Source organism: Ambystoma mexicanum, chromosome 4p, assembly GCF_040938575.1.
Source record: "Ambystoma mexicanum isolate Mex_15411 chromosome 4p, UKY_AmexF1_1, whole genome shotgun sequence".
Classification (NCBI taxonomy): Eukaryota; Metazoa; Chordata; class Amphibia; order Caudata; family Ambystomatidae; genus Ambystoma; species Ambystoma mexicanum.
This window is the reverse complement of record NC_090927.1, coordinates 795,904,057-795,930,880: the sequence shown is the minus strand read 5'-3', so window position 1 is coordinate 795,930,880 and position 26,824 is coordinate 795,904,057.

The window sequence follows — 26,824 nt, the reverse complement described above, 5'->3', positions numbered from 1 at the left end:
CCAGAGGTTAAGATTCATTCTAAACCTTCCAGACAACACCTCTTTGTTTTTACACAGGACACAACTCCAGCTGATGCAGAGAGTAGCACGTCTAGAAGCAGGTACAGGTTTTTTTCTTTTTCCATTGCAGCCCTCTTTTTCCTTCGCCAACTACTTTTTGTTCTCCCCCCAACCACCATTGTTTCATTTGCCCAACACCCCCCAGTGACCCCTTTTCCGTTCCCCCACTTCTACATCTGTTCACCCCTCTTTGCATCTGTGCCTCCATTTCTAAAAAAGGCTTGAGTTGGGTATACTTCTACAGAGGTTCTTGTTTTGCATATGTGCCTCCATTTTGCATCTGTGCCTCCATTTTCGAAAATTGTTTTGGGTTGGGTGTACCACTAAATCCCAGCTCTTGCTTTGCATCTGTGCCTCCATTTGTAAAAAATCATTTTGGGTTGGGTGTACTTCTACATCTGTGCACCCCTCTTGCTTTTCATCTGTGACTCCATCTTTAAAAAAATCGTTTTGGGTTTGATGTACTTCTACATCTGTGCACCCCTCTTGCTTTGCATCTGTGCCTCCATCTGTTTTGGTTGGGTGTACTTCTACATCTATGCACCCCTCTTGCTTTGCATCTGTGCCTCCATCTGTTTTGGGTTGGGTGTAATTCTACATCTGTGCACCCCTCTTGCTTTGCATATGTGCCCCCATTTCTAAAAATCGTTTTGGGTAGGCTCTGTACTCCGAGACCCCCGACCGACCCATAGAGTCGGAGTTTGTTCAGAAGCACTTTAAGACAAGATAGCAGCACCCGTGAGATGGATAGAGGTGCAGATTGTATTACTCCAACACCAATCAACAAGGACAACTCAAACGGTTTGGCAAAGGGAGTCCGTTTAATGACAAGCACAACAAACAGGGAGTTATGAATATCAGCAATGGTGCGATCTTCCTTCTTGCTTCAACTTCAATGAACTTAATAAAAATCCTACCATTTATACTAAAAACTCGTCATCCTTGATGTGTAACACTCAAAAGTTGACATGCAATTCTATTGGTTAGGAAAAGGTAACTTTACTATAGGTATTATATCTGTATATGGTAATGGAGTGAGGGGATTGGGAAAACACTGTCAGGTGGGCATCTAAGCCCTTCCTTCAAAAATGACTACTGAAGACATCACTAAAAGTACGACATCCCATTGTTTCTACTAACTATAGGACCCTAGATTACTTGGTCCACTGTGATTGGGTTGGAACCAACCCCATGCATACTTTTTCACTTTGCTTAGCAGCACGCAGAATGGTCGTACAGGTGCAGGGTGCCCCTCAACTCGCCCGGCCTTCCTCCAATCAATAATTTTAGTGGCTATGTGCCAATTATTTCGCAGTGGTTGGCCTCAAGACTGCATCTTCTGCCTCAATATCTTCTCCTGGCTCACAGCAATGCATGGATGTGGGGGTCTTGCTTCTGTTCGTTTGGCTGGGCACATGATTCAGACACCGTGGATTTGCCTTTTCCTTACCAATTTGTGTATTTGATTTTATGTTCACCCACCACCTGCCTTCGCCTTCTTATCTTGCCCCTTCAAAGCAGTATATTCTGGTCCTTGCTTCAGTTAATTGTAGCTATTGCTCGTTCATTTCGATGGATACGACCTTGGTTCCTTAGGCACGAGTTGCCTCTGCTGAGTTTCGTTTCTGCTGCTCAGCTCCTGATTTTGTTGGCTGTGAAGCCTTTCTCGAATGGCCTTAGTAATTTTGTTGTTTCTGCTTTTTGTGCAAAGTGGAAGTATACTTCATATGAAGTGCTTTATTTGAGGTAGATATTTATATGGCGCTTGCCGCACTATGGCTCTACTAAGCATAGCAAGCCATACGATTCTCTTAGCTTTCTTGCGGTTCCAAACGTATGATCACGTGTAAACTGGTCAAATATCTTTGCCATGCTTACAGCTTAAGCTTCTTTTATTTGACATCGCCTTCACACTCTACATTCACAATGTCCTTGTTCATGGCATTTCGTCTCTTTATGTCATTCTCTGGTCGTCATTTCTTCTACATGTGAGTCAGTTTTAGGTTCTTGTGACGTCACCATTCGTCTTTCATTAAGAGCTTTTTGGTTTCTTCAGGGACTGTACTCAGACAATCTTCATTCCGTTTCATTTGTTGATATGGTTTTCTCAATGGATACCTTACTGTCCATGGTTTCCTTGGCATTGGTACTTCAATAGGTGCTGTTCTTCTGATAGGTACTGGACAGAGCCCTAATGCGGCTCTCTGCTGGTTTATTTGCTCATTATACGTCAAATATCTTGGTATGAATGTTCCTGGTACTTCAAAATGGGCGATTGGAGTGTAGGCTTTATTTGGGACCTCCTCTACACTCCCCCCTCTGGGCAATTCATCGACCACTTTCACTTCCGTCTTTGGATCCAGTTTAATCGGTTCTTCTGTATTCTCCTTCACTTCATCGCCTGGGTCATTCCTTCTTCATCTTCTGGGTCTATACATGATGGTCTGAAGAAGTGTCTCTTTGGAGTCCAAATCTTTATGACTCCTTTCATACTTCCTGCTGCCCTTACGTGTTTGTCTTTATTCCACGTCATCAGTTGACATTGTCCATTTGGGCTGCAGTAAACCCATCTTCCCACATAATTTCTGTGCTTCCTGGGATAGAGAAATGTTGTTCCTTCTGGTGCGTGAATGCTGGCCTTCACAAAGTCTCTTATTTCTTCATCAATCAGTTCTTTGGGTTTGCAACCTGGCCTGACATCAATCATGGTCTTCATCCCTATGGCTTTCTTCGCAGTTTTCTGGCACTGAGAGATTATTATCTTGATAACACAGAATCCGAGCAATATCATCACTAGCAGGGCTCCCATGAACTTGAATGCATCTGCCATCCATTGTGGAACCCATGAGAACAGTGATCCAAACCAACTGTCATCATCAACTTCATCAGTTTCATCAATCATCTGATTCTGTAGTTTTGTCAGCATACCTATGGCTTCTGTTAGAGGTCCATTTTCTTCATCGTGAGAAAGTTTAAATGTGCAACATGATTCTCCGATTTTTGCACAAACTCCTCCATCCATGGCTTTGATCATGTCAAGTACATAGCTATTCTGGAGGGTCATCAGCCGGACTGCTCTTAACTCCTCCTTGATTGCGTTGAATCCTTTTATGGTTGTGTTGATGGAGTAACTTCCATCTGGTTATCTGCAACCGTTTAGTATTTGCTCCAACTTGAAATCTGGGCATGAAAAGTGTTGTGAACACTGATGAGGTGAAGCTAAACAGCCCATGTTCAAACGGGATTGCATGAAAAGCTTCTTCAGATTTGGCAGAAAAATAATTCTCCCTTTTCATTCGGGTCAACAGTTCCACAGATCTCTTCTTCCTGAGGTGCGCATCTGCTTTTGGGAAACTGTCAATATTCAGATCACTTTTCGGGATCACCAACGCTGGAACGTGGACATTCACTATTGTGCATATACCTCCCCAATTTCTCAGCAATCTGATGTATGCTTTGGATCCACATGCCTAGTAATGATCCGTAATTACTGCAGTTCCATGCTCCATTCCTGGGGCGTCAAAGATGCGTCCACAGTTCTGATTCTCTCCCATCTTCCTTGTGCCATTTTTCCTGAAGCACATTTTTGAGTTTTCCAGTGGTGCTATCTGCAAAGGTCCTCCTCTGTCTTCGACCCATGTCAGCAGTTTTGCAAGCTTTGGCCATAATGGCTTGCATATCCTTTGTGAATGTTCAATTGCTTCCTTGCAGGCTCTGAGGACCATCCATGCCCTGCAAATCACTACCCCTTTTTCCCATCCATCTGATGAAAGCACTGTTCCCCAAATCTGCATTTGGCCTCTGTTCTTCCAACTTCGAGCCTCTTCTGGAGTTTTTCCTTGGACATTTAGCTTCTGATTCACTTCCCATCTAATCTCAGCTCCTTTTACACCAGGTTTCTCGTACCTGATCACATGATTCCTAGTATGTGCTCTGTTTCTTGTCTTTATGTCTTGAACATAATCATCTTCATCAGGATCAGTTATTTCAGTTTCCCATTTCAGTGAGGCATCACTAGCCATGAACTGGCCTCTGGTTTTGCACATTGCTACATGCAAAAGACAGTGCGCTGTCTGGACATCAAATTCTACAGCTATGAAGATCTTTGACTTCCCCATGCTGTACGGTAGGAGTGCACAGACAAAGCATTCCCCTTCTGAACTTCGTCTTCCAACTTCTTTCATGTGCTGGTACCAAATGTTGTTTCCCAGATTTGCTGTGTTGCCAAGTAATCGTTTAGTTTGTCGTTGTCTCTGTGTATGCTTCTCTTGATTCTTAAAGTTTTCATGTAGTTCACTATAATTACATTCCTGAATGCATCTGTATGGCTCCTTCTTACTGGGGATTTTCAGGTATCCTGGTCCATGGTGCAGGCCTCCTCATCTGTGCCATTTGAGTAGACAAAAGTCTGGCAGTTCTTTCTTTTTCCTCATATATCTTTTTCTTTCTGGTTAGAAATGTCCGCATCCACTCTGGCTTGGGTTCAGTATATGGCTGTACTGTAGAACTTGTTCTTGTCCCTTTTACCTGAACATATATGCTCGACAATGTTGTCTCTGTGGGTTTATTCTCCAGCTCCTTTTGTTTCTTCTGGAGTTCAGATTCTTCCATTTGTCTTTTCACTTCGCTTGTAGTGGGGTTTCTCATAGTAGGCAGTCTTTTCTTCTCCCATGCTTTAGATTGTGGTTCTGCAGTCATTGACAGTAGGCCTGGTGTATGTGCATTTAATGTTTGCATGTGTGTGGTTGCCAATAACCTTTTCACATTCATACTTTTCCAACCCTGTCTCTGGCTTTTCAATTTGCTTGTTACCACAAGTGTATGTGTGTCATTGCTAATCACATCCATCTCAAGTTCACTCACTCCATTATCAGGTCTCCTAGGCACTGGAATTCCTATAAAGTGCATGGGTGCTTTTGTGGGTGTCATACGTTAATGACAGTGAAATGATGATGACTATAATATACAAATAAATTATGCCCCTGTAGGTTAGGCGGCAGGATTTACGTCCAGGGAACTGTGACCGTCTCTCCTCCTGCGGGAGGACTAGAGTACTGTTCTGGACCCCCATCTTGATAATTCGCCAAAATGTTTACTTTTAATACAAATTCTAAATAATATTGTCTCTGGATCCTGTTTGTTCCATTTGTGAGCTGTAGAATTTAAGCGATTGTCTCTCCTTGTCAGACCACTGGATTTGTCTATTAGTTCTGGAGACAGTTTCCTTGTTTAGGCTATGGGAAGTGTCAAAATCAAGCAATAATTCAGCAAGTCTTTACTGTGCATGTTCAAAATATGTTCCCAGTCTATGCCTTTTATTTGCTTCATTCCCGAAGACATGTAGTGTCTTGGTCAATATAAAAATAAGAAAAATAAAACAAATGAAATCTTTGACACTGCTCTCTCGATCTGTCCCTCGGCGGAAAGTTTAAAATCTTTTCAAATAGTTCTGCTAATGGTTAGAAAGTTCAATTTGCATCACAATTCCATGCAGGAGCATGCCCATCTGTGCGGAATTTGTGGGATCTCTGATGTATGTGAGGACATCAACATCGATCGGTCTCCCCACAAGCTCTGGAAAATCCTCGATTAGGCGGAAAAAGGCATCACTCACCAATCTGCTGTCTTCTGGTGACAGGGACATTTGTTCTGTCTTGCTGAGTTTCAGGACTGAAAACTTTCAATTCACTGTGTACAGTGTCTGCACTTTCCGTTTGCGTGGAGAGCAACTTGAATGACTATACTATTTAGGATTATGATCAGACGTTCTGTATTCGCTGGATTTCGAAGAAAAGTGATTATGTCTGTCATTCTCCCGACAAGTTCTGGACACTCTTCGATTAGGCAAAAAAATAATAGGTTGATAAGCTCATTTGCTTCCTTCTTTGCTTGGGACATTTGGCTTTTCCTCGCTGTACTCCGGAAATAGGAGGAATTGCTCGGTAATCACAGTAAGCAATCTCTTTATAATCTTTTCGTTTTCAGGATCTTGAAAAAAGTCAGTGACACTTGTGAGCCTCCCCACCAGTGACGGGTATGATCTTAGCACTAGATCAAAGCATGTCACCACATCTTTGGTGATGTTGCTACTGTGGGACACCTTAAGTGATTCCAAACAAGGTTATCGTATGGAAAGAGTCAGGATACTGGTTTTTCTTCCAGCTTATGTGTCCTCGATCAAAATTTCACATGTTCTCTTGTCCTTATTAAGGCTTCAGTTTGCCTCAGTTCAAAGTTCAAATTCGGCAGGCTATGTTGTGATTTATAAATGCAATTTTCTTCTTCATCCTGCAACTAGGATGCACATAGTGTTTGTTTTTTTGTCCTTATCCCTTTTTTTGCTCAGAGGAATGTCCAAAGTAAAACCTCAACTTTTGCACAAAGTTCCTTGTCTTTGCTTTGCTGCTGGTCATGCGTCCGTCTTCCTTGTCATGGATCTCGTCTGCACGTGCTGTGGTTCTTCCCCGTCGCTCATAGTCTCCTTGCGCTGGGGTGCAGGCAGGGGGCCTTCTCCGATGTAGGGTTTGATATCGGCCAAAAAAATCCAAGCTCTTCTGCCTTGCAGTTTCACTGCAGAAGGAGTGCAGTCTTCCACTGTAAAGGGACCATTAAACCTTGGTTCGTCCCACATTTTTCTCATATGGTTCTTGAACAGGACGGTATCTCCAGGGAAAACGGATGGTACACAAAGTCCTTGAGCTGTGCCTGTAGTAGTATCTCCTTCTGTGTTCTCGGCTGCCCTGCACCCTTTTCATCGTCGCTGCAGCTGGTCTGAAATTACAGTAAGGCAAGATGTCATGCAATTCAAGTAATTTTGCATTTCAGACCCTAGGACTTCTCCTGTTGACTGGGCATCACATCTAGCTCTATCTCGGGCTGTCAAGGGAGTACACATTCTTCTTCCTTTGGCTATTTTGTGCGGCGTAAGATGATGGTCAGAACCGTGTTGGTTCCTGAGTGCATACAGTGCCAAAGGAAGGCAGTGCAACCATCCCTTTCTTAGAGTAAGCTTCAAAATGGCTATCCTCTCCTTTAATAGGCCGTTGAGCTTCTCACATAATCCTGTTACCTTGTGGGTGGTATGCCGACAAGAACTTGTGCTTTATACTAAGCAGCACGCTAATCTGTTTGAAAACTTTGTTTACAAAGTGGGTCCTGTTATCTGATCTCATGGCTTCACATACCCCCCACTTGGGAAACACCTCCTTCACTCAAAATTTGGCCACACAGGTAGAGTCTGGGTGTCTACATGGGCCTGCCTCTATCCATCTAGAGAATGGACACACCACAACAATTAGGTATCTGCACCCGTTACATACTTGAATCATGTCGAGGTAATCGACATGCTAGTGCTGAAATGGCCCATTTGGCCTGGGGATGACTCCTCTCATTACCTTTAGTGTGTGCCCAGCTGTGAATTGTTGGCAGATATTACAGTTCACTATAAAAAATGCAACGTGCTCGGTTAAGTTCGGTATGAACCAGTCTTCTGCTAGTGTTGCCGCTAGATTCTCTTTTGTCAAGTGTGCTGGGTAGTGTAACTGTTCCAGTGCTAATTTTAACAGGGCTGTAGGCATTACTGGTTTACCAATGCTGTCTTGTCACCACAAACTGCCAGAGGGGTTTAAAGAACACCCTCACGCTTCCATAAGGTTTTCTCTTCCTGTGGTGCCTCCCCTTGGAGTTCTATCAACTGTGTTTGTCCCAGATTATTATAACTTTCAGGTGCAAGCCATGCAACCATCATTTTCTCATTTGTGCGGGTGACTTCCACTTCCATGATTGTCTCACTCTTGGATGCCATACGCTTGGCTTCCATGTCTGCTGCTTGATTTACGTGTGAGATATAATCTGTCCCTTACCTGTGGGCGGTGCACTTTACAACCGCTATGACCACTGGGAGCTGTAGTGCCTTGATCAGCCTGTCCAATAAGGCTTTGTGCTGCACTGGCATGCCGTCTGCTCGGAGGCAGCCCCTCCTTTTCCAGCGTGCTAGGCCTGCGTGCACTGTCGACATCACATAGGCACTGTACACTGTTACATCCTGGTCTGCATGATTCACAATAGCGAGTATCAACGCTAATAATTCTGCAGTCTGTGCTGATTAATGATATGGTATTTGCGCACTAAGCAGTACTCGAAATTTTCCATTTGCGGTGTGTTTCATTACAGCGATGCCTGTATATCTTTGCCCATCGTTTTGATCGATTCTCGAAGAACCATCAATGAAGACACTTTCTCCTCCTGCCAATGCATTTTATTTCATTCTGGGGATTTCATCATAGAATTCCTCATAATTTGCGCAGTCATGAATTGGCTCTCCTTCAGTGACTGGCTCTGCTATGAACATAGCTGGGTTCACTATCTTGCATCGGACTATCTTAATTGATGGATTTGATATCATCACTTCATAAGCAGAAGCTCTCTGAGATGTCAATGTGCCCTTTGGTTTCTCTAGGATAGCAAATAGCAAGTGCTCGAAGTACAACGTCATGGAGCATCCCATTACAATTGTAGTAGCTTTCTCAATGGCGAACTCTGCAGCAGCTAAACGTTGTTCACACGGGAAATGGCCTCTCATCACAGGGTCCAAATTTCCACTATAGTATGCCAGGGGCTTGTACCCCAGTGTGGTTCTCTGTGTGAGCACTGGCGTCATAACGCTGCCATTCGTGTGTGAGAACAGGAACAATTCCTCTGCATAATTGGGGATTCCTAAAACTGGTGCTGTGCAAATTGCTTTTTTGAGTTCAGAAAATCCTTCCTCCATGGCCTCAGACCATTCAATCTTTTCTTTTGTCACTTGGGCCTTCTTTAAGGCCTGAAGCAAAGGCTTGGTGTAAGAGCTGTAGTCGAAGACCCATGCCCTGACATAGTTGCACAGGCCTAAGAAGCTCTGCATCTGTTTTATCGTGTGTGGCTTAGCCGTGTTCAGTATGGCTTCAGCCCTTTCTGGGGTAACTCTTTTCCCCTCGTGCAAGATCAGCTGGCCTATGTACAGCACTTCTTGTTGACAATATTGTAGCTTTTCTTTGTCAACCTTATATCCTTTCTCAGCCAGTATAGTCAGTAGCGAAATAGAATCATGTCTGCATTGCTCCTTTGTCGTGCTGCAAATTAAGATGTTATCCACATATTGCAGGACAACGCTTTCTAATGCAATATTGCTTAGGTCAATCTGCAGGACTCTGTTAAAGATAGATGGAGACTCACAGTACCCCTGGGTAGTCTCATGCTTTTCAGACGCATTTGTCTGAATGTAAAAGACATCAGATCTTGTGTGTCCGGGTGCAACGGGATTGAGAAAATTGCATTTTTCAAGTCAATCACTGTGAAATATTTTGCATCAACTGTAATATTACATAGAATTGTAGCCGGGTTCGGGACTAAAGGGAACTCGGCCTCAATAATATAATTTATTGGGAGTAAATCCTGAATTAGCCTCCAAGACCTTCCCTTTGATGTTTTGATCAGATAAACCGCAGTATTCATGACGACTCTGATGTCACTAAGATGCCCTGTTCCATCATAGCCGAAATTGTCTTAAAAATTCCTTCATCTGTCTCCCTGGACATGGGGTATTGTCGTGCTTTTCAAGAATTGCTCCTGACTTCAGTTTGATTCTCACTGGGGTATTTGTTCTAGCCCCATTTTGTCATATATTCTATCGATTGTTTCTTCGCTGCTTCTGGTGTCGAAGTCATCCTCAATATTTGCCCTAGATGTCCCTGGCACTGAATCGTACTCAGGAAATAATTCTTCTATGTCTTCCCAATCTACTTCTGGCTCAGGTTTTTTAACCTCTCTTTCCAGATATTTAAGATCGCGTCCTCTCTGTCTTTGCTTACAAACTACATCGTCATCGAATTCTCTGCGCTTTCTCGCCTCTTCTCTGACCCTATCTTCATCCTCTTTCTTTGCATCTCTACGTTCATTTGCCCTTTGAATTTCGTCATGTCTTCGTATCTTTATTCTTTTCTCTCGTATTCTTTGCTCTTCTTCTAACCTGCACTGCCCCTGTCTATCTTGATCATTGGCTGCTCTCTGTTTACGATCAAGCTGTTTTTCTTGCTCTTCACAATATAACTGTTCTCGTCTCTGTCTATCTTTTTTTTCTTATTCTTTTGTCTCTCAATCCTTTCTCTTTTTCCTTCTCCTTTCTCTGTACATCATCTAATCTCTCTGTTTTTTTTGTGTCATCAATGCCTTTGCCATCGAGTTTCAATTAAATCTGCCCTCCCATCCATTAGTTCTTTGCAAATGCTATCACATCAGTTCTATCCTCGCTTCCTTTCCATCTTTTGTCTTCTCTCTCCTTGTCGAGAGATGCACTTGTCTGTAGGCCTCATCACGATTCTGGTGGTAACCCTTAAATGCGGCAGTAGCACTATTACCGCTGCATTTAAGGGTCCGCCAGGTCATGGCTTTGGCGGATTTCCCCCCAGCTCTGAGCAGCAAAATTGCTGATTTTCGGCGCGCTTACCACCGGCGGGAAATCCGCGGTAATAGTGCAAAATTTCCCCATTGGGCCCAATGGGGAATGAGGAATTCCTGAATGGGCCCAATGGGGAATGGGCAATAACCCTTCCGCCAAACCCATGATCCGGCGCTAATAGCACCGGGGGGTTTGGCGGTATGGCTATTAGCGCCGGCGCTAATAGCACCGGCATTACCGCCCAACTCATGATGAGGCCCTGTGTCTGGACCCTTCTTTCATCATCGCGTCTTTGCTTGTCCCTTGGGACTGCGGAGGTGATACCCTTATCTTTATCTTTACTTTGATTTTCGTCACTACTTTGCGTAGGTGACTCATACGCTGGGTTACTATACCCTGTGGCTGCTTTAAGTTCTCTCAGTGGGTATAACTCTTCATCCTCATTGCCTTCAATCTTCTTTTGAGATGGGGCGGGCGGTGCTGTGGGCGTCTTAACCCCCTCTGTGCATGTGTTAAGTATCCAATCTGATGGCGGCTCCTCTTCCTTCTCCTGTTCATACATTTTCCAAAGCTCTAGAATAGCTAGGCATTTGTCTAACTTTTTGCCTGTGTATGTGCCATGCGAATATGTCATCATGTGCTGCAAAACAGCTTTAGATAATGACCCCCCCTGTGGCCAAGGCATAAACATCTTGTGAGCGGTTCCTTTAACCCATTCTGTACTGTATTTTTTCAGCTTAGGTGTATGTTTTGGCAACTGTTTACACAAGTGCGATAAGGGGGTTATGCCTTCCATATTAAACTTTGTTCACTTTCACTTTACTGACTTGTTAATGCTTTTGTCACTTAAACAATTCCAACAATATGAGCGAGCACCAACACTGCAAGCTCCAATCCCGTTTTTTCCACAACATTTCATATCTCTATTTTTACTCAATAAACATCAATTCGTATACAACAATATCTCAGTAATTTAATGGCGCAAATCTTATGTCGGTTCCTTCAAGAATTCTTTTTTGACTTATGACGTCACAACAAACAACACATAAGACAAACGTTAACAGACTAGATGAACTCCAGCTGGTCACATGTATCTCTGCCTCTAGTATTAACCCGACATGGAGTTTAAACTTATCCCTTTCACTGCGCCTTTAATCGCTGTGGTAGCCTATTAATTCCCCTTTATTTGGGACTCTGGATACAAGTTTGTTTGAGCCGCTTGTATAAAAAGCATAGGAATAAGGCGAATCCTCTCTCTTCTCGGGTGTCCTCCCCGGTAACCTCTCTTCTCGGTTGTCCTCCCCGGTATCTTCCCTCTATCTACTTTATTATTTTTTAGTCATTATTACCTTCCCCATATTACATAGCCACGGTAGTGGCCATGTAGTTATGGTTAAGTTGCTGTTTCCATAGAAAGAGCACTTTTTGGCGGCTTATAACTCGGCTCCCCCTGGACGAATCCTTACCAAAGTTTGCAGAAGAAGTATATGGGCCACTCTGAATTATTTTCCAAAGTTTGGTAAGGATTCGTCCAGGGGGGGCAAAGTTATATGGGGGTCCCAAAACATCTTTTTTTCCCATAGACTGAATGGGGCAAAAACTTTGCGCACGGCTACAGGCCAAACCACTGGACGGATTGTCACCAATTTTGCGGCAGGGGCAGGGGCTTGTTCCCCAAAGTGTGCTTTTGTAAATTTTGTGAGAAATCGTCCAGTAGTGTCCTTTAAAACGATCAAAAAGTAGCACTCTAAGAATTAGTGATATCTATGTCCGCTCCCCGGTCCCACTTCCCTGTTCGCTCAGTGGAGAAGATTTCTATTGGCTAATTTATGGCATGCTGGAAGTCAAGATGTTGCGCTTTCACTGATTGGTTCTGCCGCAGCGTCAAGTGCGTAGCATTCTTTTGATACGGCCGCCATGGCCATTTCGTTTTTGTGTTGTACGCCGAAATCCCCGCAAACAAACCCTTATGGAACACTGTGTCGAAAGGTAAGCATTACTTATATGTGGCAGTAGGAAGTGAAACAGTGCTTTATTCTTGTTCCCACTATCATACCGTACACTGAAACTTGGTAGGCAATGTACGACAAGTCCTTACTGCATCTATGTAAGAAGCCACTGCCAAAAGTACTGCGGTTAGGCTGGCGTCCTATAGTTTGGATGAGGCAGCCTTCTGCACGGTTTCGCAAACACAACGCGTCTGCACGTGCTCGGGGGTAACGGTTCTCATGATTGACTGCTCATATGTTGTTGCAAAATGAGAATGTATTTGCGTTCTGAGTGAAGGTCACTTCATTTCATTACATTTTTTCACTAGGCGCTCAGTATGGTCGCACATGTACCAAACCTCATGAGGGTCAATTGTTTTTCGACCTGGACGTACAGGGCAGAGACAGAAAAAATGTAGGGAGTCACAGTTTGTGAAACATTCCCTTTGATAAGTTATGCTTCAAAAAGCTTGGTGAAGCACATGAAATATCAATTCCCGAGGAGGTCTTCTTGCAAACAAATACTGTGTGACTGCGGAGGCCGAAATGGAGGTGGTACATATCATGTAAGCTTATTTTTTAGGCCTGTACACCAAACTGCCATTATTTACTTAGTGTGCAAAAAGAAAAATGATTACTACTAATGTATTTGGAAGTTTGTGTGCCGTTGAAATTTTAGATTGCACATTACCGCTGTCTGTACGATGTCACTACAATTTCCACTATTACCTACGAAATTTATGTGGCATTGATATTTTTTTACCTATTATGCAGATTATACATTGTCACTGTTTGTAGGGAGTCAGTACATTTCCCCACATAACATTAATTGTTTATAGAAATGTTATGTGTTACACCTTACATTTCCGCAAAGGCTTCGTATTGATAGATCTTTTTTGTCATTTTCCCCTCAGCTACTTCCTTCCGTATTGCAAACATCATGGATTGTAGCGTCCGAGTGACCGTTTCTTTAATCGTCAAGTGCAGCTATTCGTCACCGGTTGAATGTGCGTTATCATTGAATGGGATGACCGCATCGGACCTCTATGTCCGTACGCAGTTGTAGCAGTAAGAAGCAACATACCATCCTTTCTGGTGTCATAGTTTGCAGCCATTCACGTCTCCTTGTAAATCACTGTGACAGGAATACGACTACTGTGTCAACAACGCATAATTTCTGTGTGGTTAAACAACAACGTCACCATTGCCACTAACATTATAAGTAACATACCATACTTTCTGATGGACTACATCGCAGCGATTGATGCCGTCTTGGCAATGAATGTAAGAGGAAACCGACTACTGTGCCGCCACTGCATACTGTGTGTGTGATAAAAACTGTGGCGCCAACGTATGGTGACTGTGTGGGAAAACATCAACGTGACCGTCAAAATTAACATTTTCATTGTGCAGCAGAGACACAAACTTCCAATTTATTTGCAACTGAGAAAAGGGCGATGATTTAACGCTGTGCATTGTGAAATAAAAGTACCTTAATACTTTTTACATGCTAGTGTGATTTTTAACCATTTCATGTTCCCCTTCACAATCTGTCATGCTACGTTGGCAACGTAAGGCTCAGGCCCATCTATTATGCTTTCGTGCCATTAGGGTACTTTCTGTTACCCAGATGCCCCAATTACCAAGATTAGTTCTGCATGAAGACGCTATCTTGTCAGATTTGGTATCTTTCTAAAAGTGGAAAAATGAGATCAGGTGCAGTGAAAGTGTTTGCTGTACAGAAACGTTTCAAAAGCAATGCTTCCTTATACCTTCTCACTACACATTTCCTCACCCTTTTCACCTTGTGGCACTTACACAAAAATGTGTGCACAGGTCAGTGGTAATGGTGTTGCTTGCAATATTTCTGCCATTAGTGAACTCCACTTCACAGGGTTTGTTGTGATTTTGTCCACACATTAGAAGACTACTTCCTTGGCTTCTGTACGCACATTTTTGCCAAACATATTCACTGTATGTTCCACACATTTATGTAAAGGTCAAACAAACACCTTTGTGTTTTACATGTAGTAGTGTTTTCATACTTCACAAGTGTCATCATGTACATAACAAATCAACGGTACGCCTTTCGTCCCTGAGGGGTACACTGTAGGTATGCTTACTGACCACAATTTCCGGGAAAGTAAATACTGCCATTTACTGGTTGGGGCTAAATATTGTATTTCAGTCGCCAGGTCCACCAGGCACTGCCTTTCTGTTAAAGGTGTTGCTGATAACCACACATTTTAGAACAAATTCAAATCTTCTTTGCCCACTTCGCAAAAAGACTTTCTATGCAACGCTGCCTTCCCTTTCCATGGTGGCCATCTTGGAACAGGATTTGCTTTCTTCAAACGGGAACGCCGGAGGCCTTTCCATTGAAGATAAAAAATCCTTTTATTTGGTGCAATGGGTTAGTGCCGTAAAATCTGTATTGGTAATGGCATTCATCCCCCATTTTTATTTAGGGTGGAATGGGGTTTACTGATTCAAAGACCTCGGTATGCACTCTTGCTTCTATTGTGGTGCAAACTTGTCCTGTTGAGTTGTGAACGGGAAGTGTTGCAGTTACAAGTTCGTACAACAATATACAATGCCCTTCTGCACTATCAACGACTCACCCATATTATTGTGAAGTGTGTATGAGTTCTATACCATGTGGCCATGCTGTGCAACAGCATATGCTACTGTGCACTTTGTAGAAGGATGGGCAGTGAAGTCAAATGTTGCTTTACAGTATGCTTATGTGTTACTATTGGAATCCTTCTAAATGCTCAACAAAAATGTTGGTCAACGTATGTTATGAATCACTTATAGTACTGCCAACCTATGCAAATCATTCAAAAAACGTTTGTCAAATGGACATTATGGTTACGTTGCCCTACTAAAAACTTCCAAAATTCACTGCAAAAAAAAACTTTGTTAAAGGGACATTATGGTTAAGTTGCCCTATTAAAAACCTATGCCATTCTGTACAAAAACTTTGTAAAAAAGGAGGTTATGATCACATGTAAAATCTAAAAACCCCTTGTAGTGTATATATATATATATATATATATATATATATATATATATATATATATATATATATATATATATATATATATATATATATATACACTATATATTCTCTACTTCTAACTATATTTTGTTTTCCCACCTCCCTCTCCCTCCGTTACCTTTTCCCTTAATTGTTTCTGAGGCATGCACTTTTGCCAAACCATTAGTCTTTTTCACTCACCGTTCGCATGTTTCCTCTCTGGATCCTCGGGATCACCGCCTTTGTCACCGCCTTCTCTGGCTTTTCTCCCACTCAGCTGCCTGTAGGAGTGGGAAGGGGTTAGGTGGGTATCATGGGCCCTTCAGACCTCGTTCTGCAGATCTTTTTATCTTTAATCTACCACTGTCTGCGGGGAGCTTCCTGGTCTACTCAGCTAAATGGCAAAGGACTTGGGATATTGCCGAGGACCTAGAATTACTTCTAGAGTTACTTTTTGTCGACGGTCAATGGTTGTCTTATTCTAATCGAAAATTGACAACCATCCTCTGCTTCCAAGTGTACTCCGAGACCCCCGACCGGCCCATAGAGTCGGAGTTTGCTCAGAAGAACTTTAAGACAAGATAGCAACACCCGTGAGATGGATGGAGGTGCAGATTTTATTACTCCAGCACCAATCAATAAGGACAACTCAAACGGTTTGGCAAAGGGAGTCCGTTTAATGACAAGTACAAAAAACGGGAGTTATGAATATCAGCAATGGTGCGATCTTCCATCTCGATTCAACTCCAATGAACTTCATAAAAATCCTAACACTTATACTAAAAACTCGTCATTCTTGACGTGTAACACTCAAAAGTTGACATGCAATTCTATTGGTTAGGAAAAGGTAACTTTACTATAGGTATTATATCTGTATATGGTAACGGAGTGAGGGGATTGGGAAAACACTGTCTAGATTACTTGGTCCACTGTAATTGGGTTGGCTCCAACCCCATGCATACTTTTTCACTTTGCTTAGCAGCATGCAGAATGGTCGGCCAGGTGCAGGGTGCCCCTCAACTCACCCGGCCTTCCTCCAATCAACCATTACTTTAGTGGCTATGTGTCAATTATTTCGCAGTGATTGGCTTCGAGACTGCATTTTCTGCCTCGATATCTTCTCCTGGCTCACAGCCATGCGTGGGTGTGGGGGTCTTACTTCTGTTAGTTCGGCTGGTCACGTGATTCAGACACCGCGGATTTGCCTTTTCCTCAACAATTTGTGTATTTGATTTTATGTTCACCCACCACCTGCCTTCGCCTTCTCATCGTGCCCCTTCAAAGCAGTATATTCTGGTCCTTGCTTCAGTTAATTGTAGCTCTGCTCGTTCATTTTGATGGATACGACCTTGGTTCCTTAGGCACGAGTTGCCTCTGCTGAGTTTCGTTTCTGCTGCTCAGCTCCTGATTTCGTTGGCTGTGAAACCTTTCTTGAATGGCTTTAGTAATTGTGTTGATTCTGCTTTTTGTACAAAGTGGAAGTATACTTCATATAAAGGGTCTTATCACGAGTTGGGTGGTAAAGCCGGCGCTATTACCGCCGGTGCTATTAGCCTTACCGCCAAACCCCTGGTGCTATTAGCGCCGGATCACCGGTTTGGCAGAACGGTTAGTGCCCATTCCCCATTGGGCCCATTCAGGAATTCCTCATTCCCCATTGGGGCCAATGGGGAAAATTTGCGCTATTACCGCCGGTGGATAGCGCCAAGAAACGGCAAATTTGCCGCGGATTTCCCCCCCAGCTCAGAGCACACGATTCTCTTAGCTTTCTTGCGGTTCCAAGCGTATGTTCACGTGTAATCTGGTCAAATATCTTTGCCATGCTTACAGCTTAAGCTTCTTTTATTTGACATCGCCTTCAGACTCTAAGTTCACAATGTCCTTGTTCATGGCGTTTTGTCTCTTTATGTCATTCTCTGGCCATCATTTCTTCTACATGTGAGTCAGTTTTAGGTTCTTGTGACATCACCATTCGTCTTCCATTAAGACCTTTTTGGTTTCTTCAGGGACTGTACTCAGACAAACTTCATTCCGTTTCATTTGTTGATATGGTTTTCTCAATGAATACCTTACTGTCCATGGTTTCCTTGGTATTGGTACTGGTGCTGTTCTTCTGATAGGTACTGGACAGAGCCCTACTGCGGCTCTCTGCTGGTTTATTTGCTCATCATACGTCACATATCTGGGACCTCCTCTACAGCTCTACTTCTACATCTGAGAAAGAAACGAGCTGGGGGTAGATCTCTGTCTTCGGCTGGGGTCTCCCTCTGGAACAGCCTCCCTGCCACTCTAAAACTTGAGGAGAACCATCTCCGGAAACACCTCAAGACCTTCCTCTTTCCTTCTGCCTTCGCTCACCCTCTCCCCTGCTGATCTGGTCTCTCTTGGCACTGTGCACCTGGCCACCCTCTATCCTCCGGGCCCAGGTACCTGCTCACCCCGCCACCCTCCTGCACTGCCTCCGGGCCACCCCTTGCACTGGGGTCTGTATCTGTACCCATACAGCCCCCCCCTTTTCTTCCTGCACTTATCAGACCTACCCTGTCTGCTGCCTTAAACCTAGCACTTGCAAATTGCTGGCTGCACTACCACTGTTTGTTTCCTTTATTATTTATTTATTGTTATTTATCTGTTTCTCCTCTGCTTCACACTTTCCACTCACCCCCCCTTCCATGCACTTTTCCCCTCCCGCTTTCCCATGCACTTGCACGTTCTCAATGTCACTGGGCCTAGTAAGATCATTGTTTTGTTCTCCCCTTTGTCAGAAGGACATGGAGGAAACGCTGGGAGCCACCTGGACGTAGGACAAATTAAGTCAGACTTTTCCCCACAACAATGTCATTCATCCCCCTAAAAATATAACAACACAAGCCCTAAATAATAATCATGGCCCACTTGCAGATATAAAACAGAGCGAGTGTAATGGGATTGACTTGACAACAAAGCGACATCCATAACGAAAGAAAGAAAAAACTGACAACACCGCAGACGGCCTGTGTATTTACTCCCCGTACTGAAAATAAGGTAAAGGATATATTTATCAAAAAGCAAATAGTGCTAAAGAATAAGACAAACAATGCTCAGATTCTAAAGAATCGGCTCAGTATTTTTGTGTTATGTATAAATAGGAAACTTCAAAATGAACGCAAAAGATTGAAGAAATAAGTGTTTAATTTTACACACTTGTTGGCCCACTACGCAGACACACGCGCTTAGAAAGGGCTCCCCGTATACAAGAAATAGAAGGTTAGTGACAAATCTACAATACTTTAGACAGGGATCACATTTTTTATATCTTACTCTTTAACAACCAAAAATATTTTTGGTTTATTACATTTTTATTCACCCGAAAACAAGACTGTTGTGAAACTAAAGTTGATTGTGGCATGAATGTGCACACAAAAAAAGAAAAGCAAACGTCCTGAAGACGGGCCCACAAAACTACGTGATTAGAAATTATCTGAACACACGGCATCACTAAGTGGACCTAGAAACACTAATATGTTTTGACACATGAAAGGACAATATTCTATCCTTGTTCTAAAGTAGACTAGGGGCTCAGAATACAATACCTGCCCCCACTATCCAATACTAACCTCACGAATCACCCCCCTCAAAAGACACAAAGGAACAGTGGTGATGATGAAGGATGTGTTGCTTAAACCTACTTGACATGGGACACAATAGTGAATGTATTTTACTGTTTTTTACTATGAATTGTTTTTGTATACAATAATAATTAAAATATGTATTTTGAACATGGCATAAGGTGTAGTTAAAGCTCCTTTCTCCTGCCTTGTTGTATGGTATGAATATGGTCACACCCTTGTAGGTGTAAGAGAGGGTAGCCAGTGTGGAACCCCTATAGATGTGCTGTTCTGCTACGTGGACCGCCTCATGCTGTAGTGTCACTCATGCAACATATCACTAAAGATGAGCCGACACAGAGCTGGGGTGCAACACGTCTTTATTCATCAACTTTGTATCTCAAACTAACGATTGGGCGGTAACCCGCCCCTTAATTTCCCGTGGGTCACAGCCCACTAATCAATGGCAACAGACAGAGGACTCGTCCTCCAAACACAATGAGACTGGCGACACCACACCGTCCCGGCACTAAACATTTAGTCCTACCATCAGTCCATCTCTTCAATGAGGCGATGTGGTTTCTTTCTTGTTCTCTGGGGTCGACATTCCACTCTGGCTGGTGAGCCGGTCTCAGCTCCTGACGTCGGGTCACCTTCAGAGTCTTCTCTGTCTCCTTCATAGGGAGTGTCCCAGTGAGAGAAGGTGCCATCTCTGCTCATGACACCTGAGGGTGGGATTCCGGGCACTCGCCTGAAGTGAGATGAGTTTTGTGTTACAGATCTGATGTCTCCTTCTGCGGTGATGAGTGATCCCTTCCTTTTGACGATGATGAGGGGTTCTTCACTGAATGGTGCCATGTTTTTGCGCTGTTGGGGTTGGCGGACCACAACCAGGTCTCCTGGTGTCAGGTCATTCTCCTTGGCCCTGCAAGTGGCGTCAGCAGCCCTCTTCATGTTCTCTTTCATGAGTTTGTCTCTGTGTCTCATTTCGGTGTCCTTCTTATATTGCTCCTCCTCAACCGCTATGCGTGGTAGTCGTGTCCTAATCGTTTGCCCGAACATCACCTCTGATGGTGTTTTCCCGGTGGTGCTATGTGGGGTGTTTCTGTAATCTCGCATGAGTTGGTATAACAGCTTCTCGGCAGGTTCTCCTGTGATGCGTGCAATCTGGGTCGTGCGTTTAACATTGCTCATGAACCTTTCGACTGTCCCATTTGCTTGTGGCCACAGGGGTGTTACTTTCCTGTGACGGAAACCCATGTATTCCGCGAATCTTTGAAAGTCTTGTCTAGTGAACGGAGGTCAGTTGTCAGACTTTACTACCTTGGGCATTCCGTAGGTTGCCAACATTCGATCTAGGGCTGGGATGGTATGATGAGCCGATGGGACGGGACTATCTGCAGGTCGGGATATCTTGAGTATTCGTCCACCTCTACCAATATGTACTCTCCCCCTTCCATGGGTCCGAAGTGGTCGACGGCTATTTCCTCCCAGGTGCTTTCTGGCAGTGCAGTCATGTTCAAGGGTTCAGGTGATGTGTGGGGCTTTACTAGGGCACACGTAGGACAGTCTTGCAGTAGTTCTTCCACTGAGGTGTCTAATTGGGGGAACCATAGTTTTTGCCTTAGCATCCTTTTGGTAGACACTATCCCTCAGTGTCCTTCATGGGCCACCTCTAGTACTTTCCGTCACAGGCTCTGCGAAATTACGAGCTTGGCGCCTTTCAACAGTAGCCCTTCATCTGATTTTTCCAGTTCTTCCTTCACGGCCAGAAAACAGGTGATGTCTTGTTTCGTGTCATCATTCATTGATTCCCGGATTTGTTTGGCGTGTTTCCATCGTCCTGTTTCTAGGTACCTCAGTATGGTTTGTATTCCTTGGTCGGTGTTGGATTCTCGAGCTATCTGATCCATGTCGAGCCCTTGGGGTGCATTGCTGTGGATGATATATTTGATGTACTGGTCAGCGATGGAGGGTTCTGGCCCTCATGATTCCTTTGGGTGCTGTGAGAGGAAGTCTGCAGGGTTTTGTTCTTTCCCTGGTCTGTGTGTGATGGTGAATTGGTAATCTTGTAGTCGAAGTGCCCATCGGGCTATTCTGGGCATTTTTGGCTGAGGGTTGCCATATAGAAAGGTGAGAGCCTGATGGTCCGTTACAACCACGAAAGGTTTTCCATACAGGAACAAGTGAAAATGTTCACAGGCCCAGACCACTGCCAAACCTTCCTTCTCCGCCTGAGAGTAGGCTTGTTCAGTTTTGGAGAGGCTTCGACTGGCGTATGACACTATTAGGGCCTCATTACACGGTAGGCGTTAGGGGTTTAACGTTACCGGTAATGGAATACCGGTAACATTAAATGCCCATGCGGATTACGACCCGGCTCACCGCCATTAGCGGCACTGCTAAGTACGGTGCCACTAATAGCGGTCAGTCCGCGTGCGTGCGACCCTCCATCCCGTAAATAACGACATGCCGCCAATAGCACAGCATCACAAGGTAAGTGTACATGCCAATAGCGGCATGGTAAATCCCCAAAACCCCTTACCGGCATGGTGCTAATACCGCTATCGCGAACCACCCGTTAAAAGAACTGTGCAGTGTTACCACCTGCCACAGGTGGCCAAAATCAGCACAGGTGGAGGCAATGGAGACTGTGGCTGCTCAAAAGAAGCACACCACACCCCTTCCCACACCCCTTCCCACACCAAGATGGTTCCAATACTGGCAGCATTACATGGCCTGGAGGACCTGATTGCAGCACAGCTGCAACAACAACAGGCAGCACAGAGGAGACGCAGGAGGAGGAGGAGGAGGGCAAGACAGGCACAGCAAGCACCACCACAGCACCTAATCATACCACAGAGGCACCCACCAATTCCCAGGATCAGAGCCAGTCCATTTAACCTAACACCTGAGCAGATACACACCCTGTACCGTCTGGACCGGGATACCATCACCAGCATCGTGGACATGATACACGACGACATTGTGAGCCTCATAGACATCAGAACTGCCATCCCCCCTGTACTGAAGGTGGTGACTGTGCTCCACTTCCTGGCAACAGGCACCTACCAGAATACAGTGGGGCAGATGCATGGCATCTCCCAACCAGTATTCTCACGCACACTGAACCAGGTACTCGATGCCCTCCTGAAGCATACACCCGAACACATATCCATGCCACAGACTGGCCAGGAGATTGCAAACACCAAAGTTGGCTTCTATTCACTGGCAGGCATCCCAAGTTGCATCAGGGCCATCGACTGTACACATGTGGAATTGGTCGTCCCACATCACAATGAAGTAGTGTACCGAAACAGGAAGCAATTCCACTTCATCGATGTCCAAATGGTATACGACGCCAACAAGATAATCACACATTGCTGGGCCCGATTTCCCGGAACTACCCATAAGTCCATGGTCCTGCGGAACTCAACTATCCCCCGCTACATGGAGCAACAAATGGGACAACGTTCGTTGCTACTTGTTGAGTAGCAGGCCAAGCACATGGTAGTGTGATTGTGGCGGGAGAGATAGATACTCCAACTGGGTGTGCTTGGGGTGGGAGAGATAGATACTCCAACTGGGTGTGCTTGGGGGGGGAGAGATAGATACTCCAACTAGGTGTGCTTGGGGGGGGGGAAGAGATAGATACTCCAACTGGGTGTGCTGTGGGGGGGAGAGATAGATACTCCAACTGGGTGTAGCCTGTAGTCCGTCGTCCAAATGCACATACAGATGTACGCCAATGTCCATCTGGGAGGGCCGCAACGTACTTGAGATGAACGGACATGCACGTATATGCTACACAACACAGATGACAATCCAAGTCTAGAAACATCAAACATCAATCCACATCCACATTGCACAACATTCCACGCCACAAAATACACAAATGTCATCCATGCCGTCAACATAGTCATGCAGAATTCGTCCAGCACGACATCAATAATGCATTGTGCCCTTCAATGCATGCTAAGGGATACCCCCTAGCCATAGCAATGCACCACGAACCCATAGCACCACTGAAGTGATGCCTCTCAGCATGGCAACATCAATGTTGGAAGGGCAGTACACCACTAGTGTGGTACCAAATCTGCCTGGGCACAGGGACACCTAAGACCTGGCCTCACCCAGGACATGTCAATTACTGATGGAGGCATCAATGGGGCATGTCTACTTGCAGGGTTCAGCTCACCTTTGCACATTGCAGTTACACAGACCATTTGCATGTATGCTGTTAAGTGTGTACTTGAATCGCAATGCCAAGTCAATGTTTGTGAAATGAACAGGCCACACTTGTGGTGAAAAGTAACAGGACCCCATTACTTCCCCCATATAGGTGATGCCGGCTATCCCCTGAAGAGGTGGCTCCTCACACTTGTACGGAACCCACAGAACAGGCACGAAGAGGAATACAATCGTGCACATACCCGTACCCGCATCGTGTTCGAGCAGACTTTTAGACTTTTGAAGTCACGGTTTAGGTGCATTAGCAGGTCTGGTGGCGCTCTCCTGTATGGCCATGAGAAGGTGGCCAATATCACCATGGCATGTGTCATGCTGCACAATATGTGTATCAGATGGAATGTGCCACTGCCCCCTGACGTTGAAATAGAAGCACCTGATGAGGATGATGATGGTGATGAGGATGGAGGTGAAGGGGATGCAGGTCATGCAAGAGGGGATGGCCAGGAGGGACGTGCTGTGAGACAGCATCTGATCAACCAAATCTTCTGAGTAACATGTTCTCGTACTGTCACCTGGATATGGCTAGTGATGCACTGGTGTCTGTTTGTTAGCTCATAATGGACCCTGGCATCAATAAATTACACATACACAATGAGGAAGTCCAGGCCTGTGTTTTGCTCAAACACCAATGTATTCATGAACTTAAACAGGAACATATGCATGTCCCCGAACATCGCACCACCCTACCCTCCACCCCCCACAACTGTCCCATCACACCCTGCCCCCCACCCCCCCAACTGTCCCATCACACCCTTTCCCCCACTCGCCACAACAGTCCATCACACCCTTCCCCCCACCCCCCACAACAGTCCCATCACACCCTTCCCCCCACCCCCCACAACAGTCCCTCATGTGTCTTCCACAATGTTTGCGTCCAGGCATGTACGCGGAAGCATGGACATTCACTCCCTATTGGTCATTGCCAAAACCAGCATTTGGAGGCTGCCTAGAGGTGCGCATGGTGGTGCGTGCGGAGCGTCGGAGTGGGCATGTCTGCCGCGAACTGGCGGACAAAGAAGTGGCAGACTGTCCTGGTGCTGGTGGTGGTGGGAATTGGCGGTCCATTGCGTCCGCAATACGTGTGAGGACCTCCCGAACTCGGATGAGCTCCCCACACAGCCTGTCTGTGCATGCCTCCATCCCCTCCCTGGAGTGCCTGGATGTCTCCCCAATCTCCGCCCTGAGACGGGCAGCCTCCTCCACATGCTGACCAACCAGCACAGTGAGACCCTGTTGCCGCTGGCTGCTGCTGGCCAGGTCAAGGGCAGTGTCGGGCTGCGGTGGTGTGGCTGCTGTGCATTGTGATGCTGGCAGGTGTACAGATGGAGGCACCGGGGGGCTACTGAAGACTCCCATGGTCTCGTCACCAGTGACGTTGGAGCCAGGTGTGTGCTGGGGTGATGGCTCTGGGGTCCCAGGGGGGCTTGGGGTGTGCATGCCCAGGTCGAATTCTGTTGGGTCCTCCACATCAGATAATGGTGCAGTGGCTGCCGCCTCTCCTGCCGAGCTAGCTGCAGCTGATGGTGGTCCCTCGGTGGCTGTGATTGGTGGTGGTGAGTGAACCTCCGGAGGTGGGGCAGTTGGGTTTGGTGTGGCCTTGGCAGTGGCGTTCGACCGATGTTTGAGACTCTGCAAATGGAGCCTTGTGCCTTTTCCCCTTGATGTCGTGGGGGTATCCTCGGTCGGCTGTGGCCTTTTTTTCTTTTGCGCAGGGGGTGCCTGGGATGCATCCTCATTGTCTGTCTGGGACAAGAAGGGGGATGGCATTGGTTACGGTTCAATGTACTTAATGCAGGATACATCATCAATGCAGTTGTGGGCATTTGGACTTCATTGTGAAGGATGCAGGCGATGTGTCAGTTCAGTGGCTCATCCATGCAGTGTTGTGTGTGGCACTTGGCTCTGTTGATGTGTGCATGTGTGTGTGTTTGGGTCTGGCACTGACATGGGCAGGGTGGGATGCATGTGTGGATGTTTGGCCATCCATGAGGTGATTCTGGGCTGACATTTGTGGGGACCAGTAGATTCACATTGCATGCTTTCATCAGTACACTTACCTCCATCCGAAGTGTTTGCCACGTCATGCTCCAAAATCCTGACTCCCTCGATGCATTCAACTCTGATGAGGTTGGCGCATGTCGCCTCCCATTCCTTTAGTTTAGTTGGCGACCCAGATCCACCTGCGGTGGCAATGTTATGATTTTCTGCCAGGATCATTCTGACCTGGAGTCTCAGGTCATCCCATCTTTTTCGGCACTCACGTACATTGCTGGTTCTGGTGCCCACAGCACTTACTTTCAGTGCTACCTCGGCCCAGATAGCCTTTTTTTTAAGGAGTGTCTCCCACCGCATGGCGTTTGTAAAGACCACTGCAGCATTGTCAGATAAGGTCTGGGTCAGCATAAGTAGCTCCTCAGTTGAAAACTTTTCTTTCCGCTGGCGGTCAGTTGTTTTTTTAAGTGCCTTGGGCATGGTAAGGGTGTTCCGGGAAATCTCCAACAGCAAAGTACTACAAACAGGTCCAGGGGGCAGAGAATGGCAATGGATTGTGTTTTTAAAGATGGCCGCCGTGCTCTTTCTCGTTCCTGTGCGATGATGCTGTTTCCGGTTCCGCTATTTAACGGTCACCGCTATTAGCGGTGACCGCTATTTGCATGCTGCGTCAAGGCGGAGTTACTATCTGCACTGTCGTCGAAGCCGGTAAGAGACTTTTGGGGGAGTTTAGCGGCATGGCAGTAGGGGCATTACCGGCATGGCGCAATGCTCTTGTCCGCGTACTCGTAATGGTATGCTATTAGCTCCCTCCTGCGAGGGCGGACACGTTAAGGGCACCATGCCGGTAATTTGCAATTTTTAGCGCGCAACGTGTAATGAGGCCCATTATGTGTTTTTCGCTCTCTTCTTTGTCACCCAGTTGCGTCAGGATGGCACCTAGGTCACACGGACTGGCATCAACGATGAGTTCCGTTGTTTTCTTGGGGTCGAAATATGCCATGTTCCTGGCGTCGGAAATGCGGTCCTTGATGATCTGAAAAGCCTTTTGGCATTGAGGTGACCAGACGAATTCTGTGTTGAGCTTGGTGAGAGCTCTGAGAGGTTCACTGATAGATGTGAAATCTCGTATGTATCTTGTGCAATAGCTTGCGAGTCCTAAGAATGATCTGAGGTCTGAGGTGGTGGTGAGTGGCTGCGCTTCTCGGAGCGCGCTGACTTTCTCTGGGTCTTGTGTCATGCCCTTCTCGGAAAATATGTAACCAAAAAAATGAAGTGTTCTCTTGCGGAACTCACATTTTTCCTTGTTTAGGGTGAGCCGTACATACTCTCATTAGCGTGTCATCGTGTTGTTCTTGATTCTGGCCGAAGACCAGTATGTCGTCGCTGTAGTTCAAGCAATTTGGCACGTGCTTGATGACGTTGTGAATTTCTGCTTGAAAAATTTCCCCCGCGGAGGACACCCCGAAAC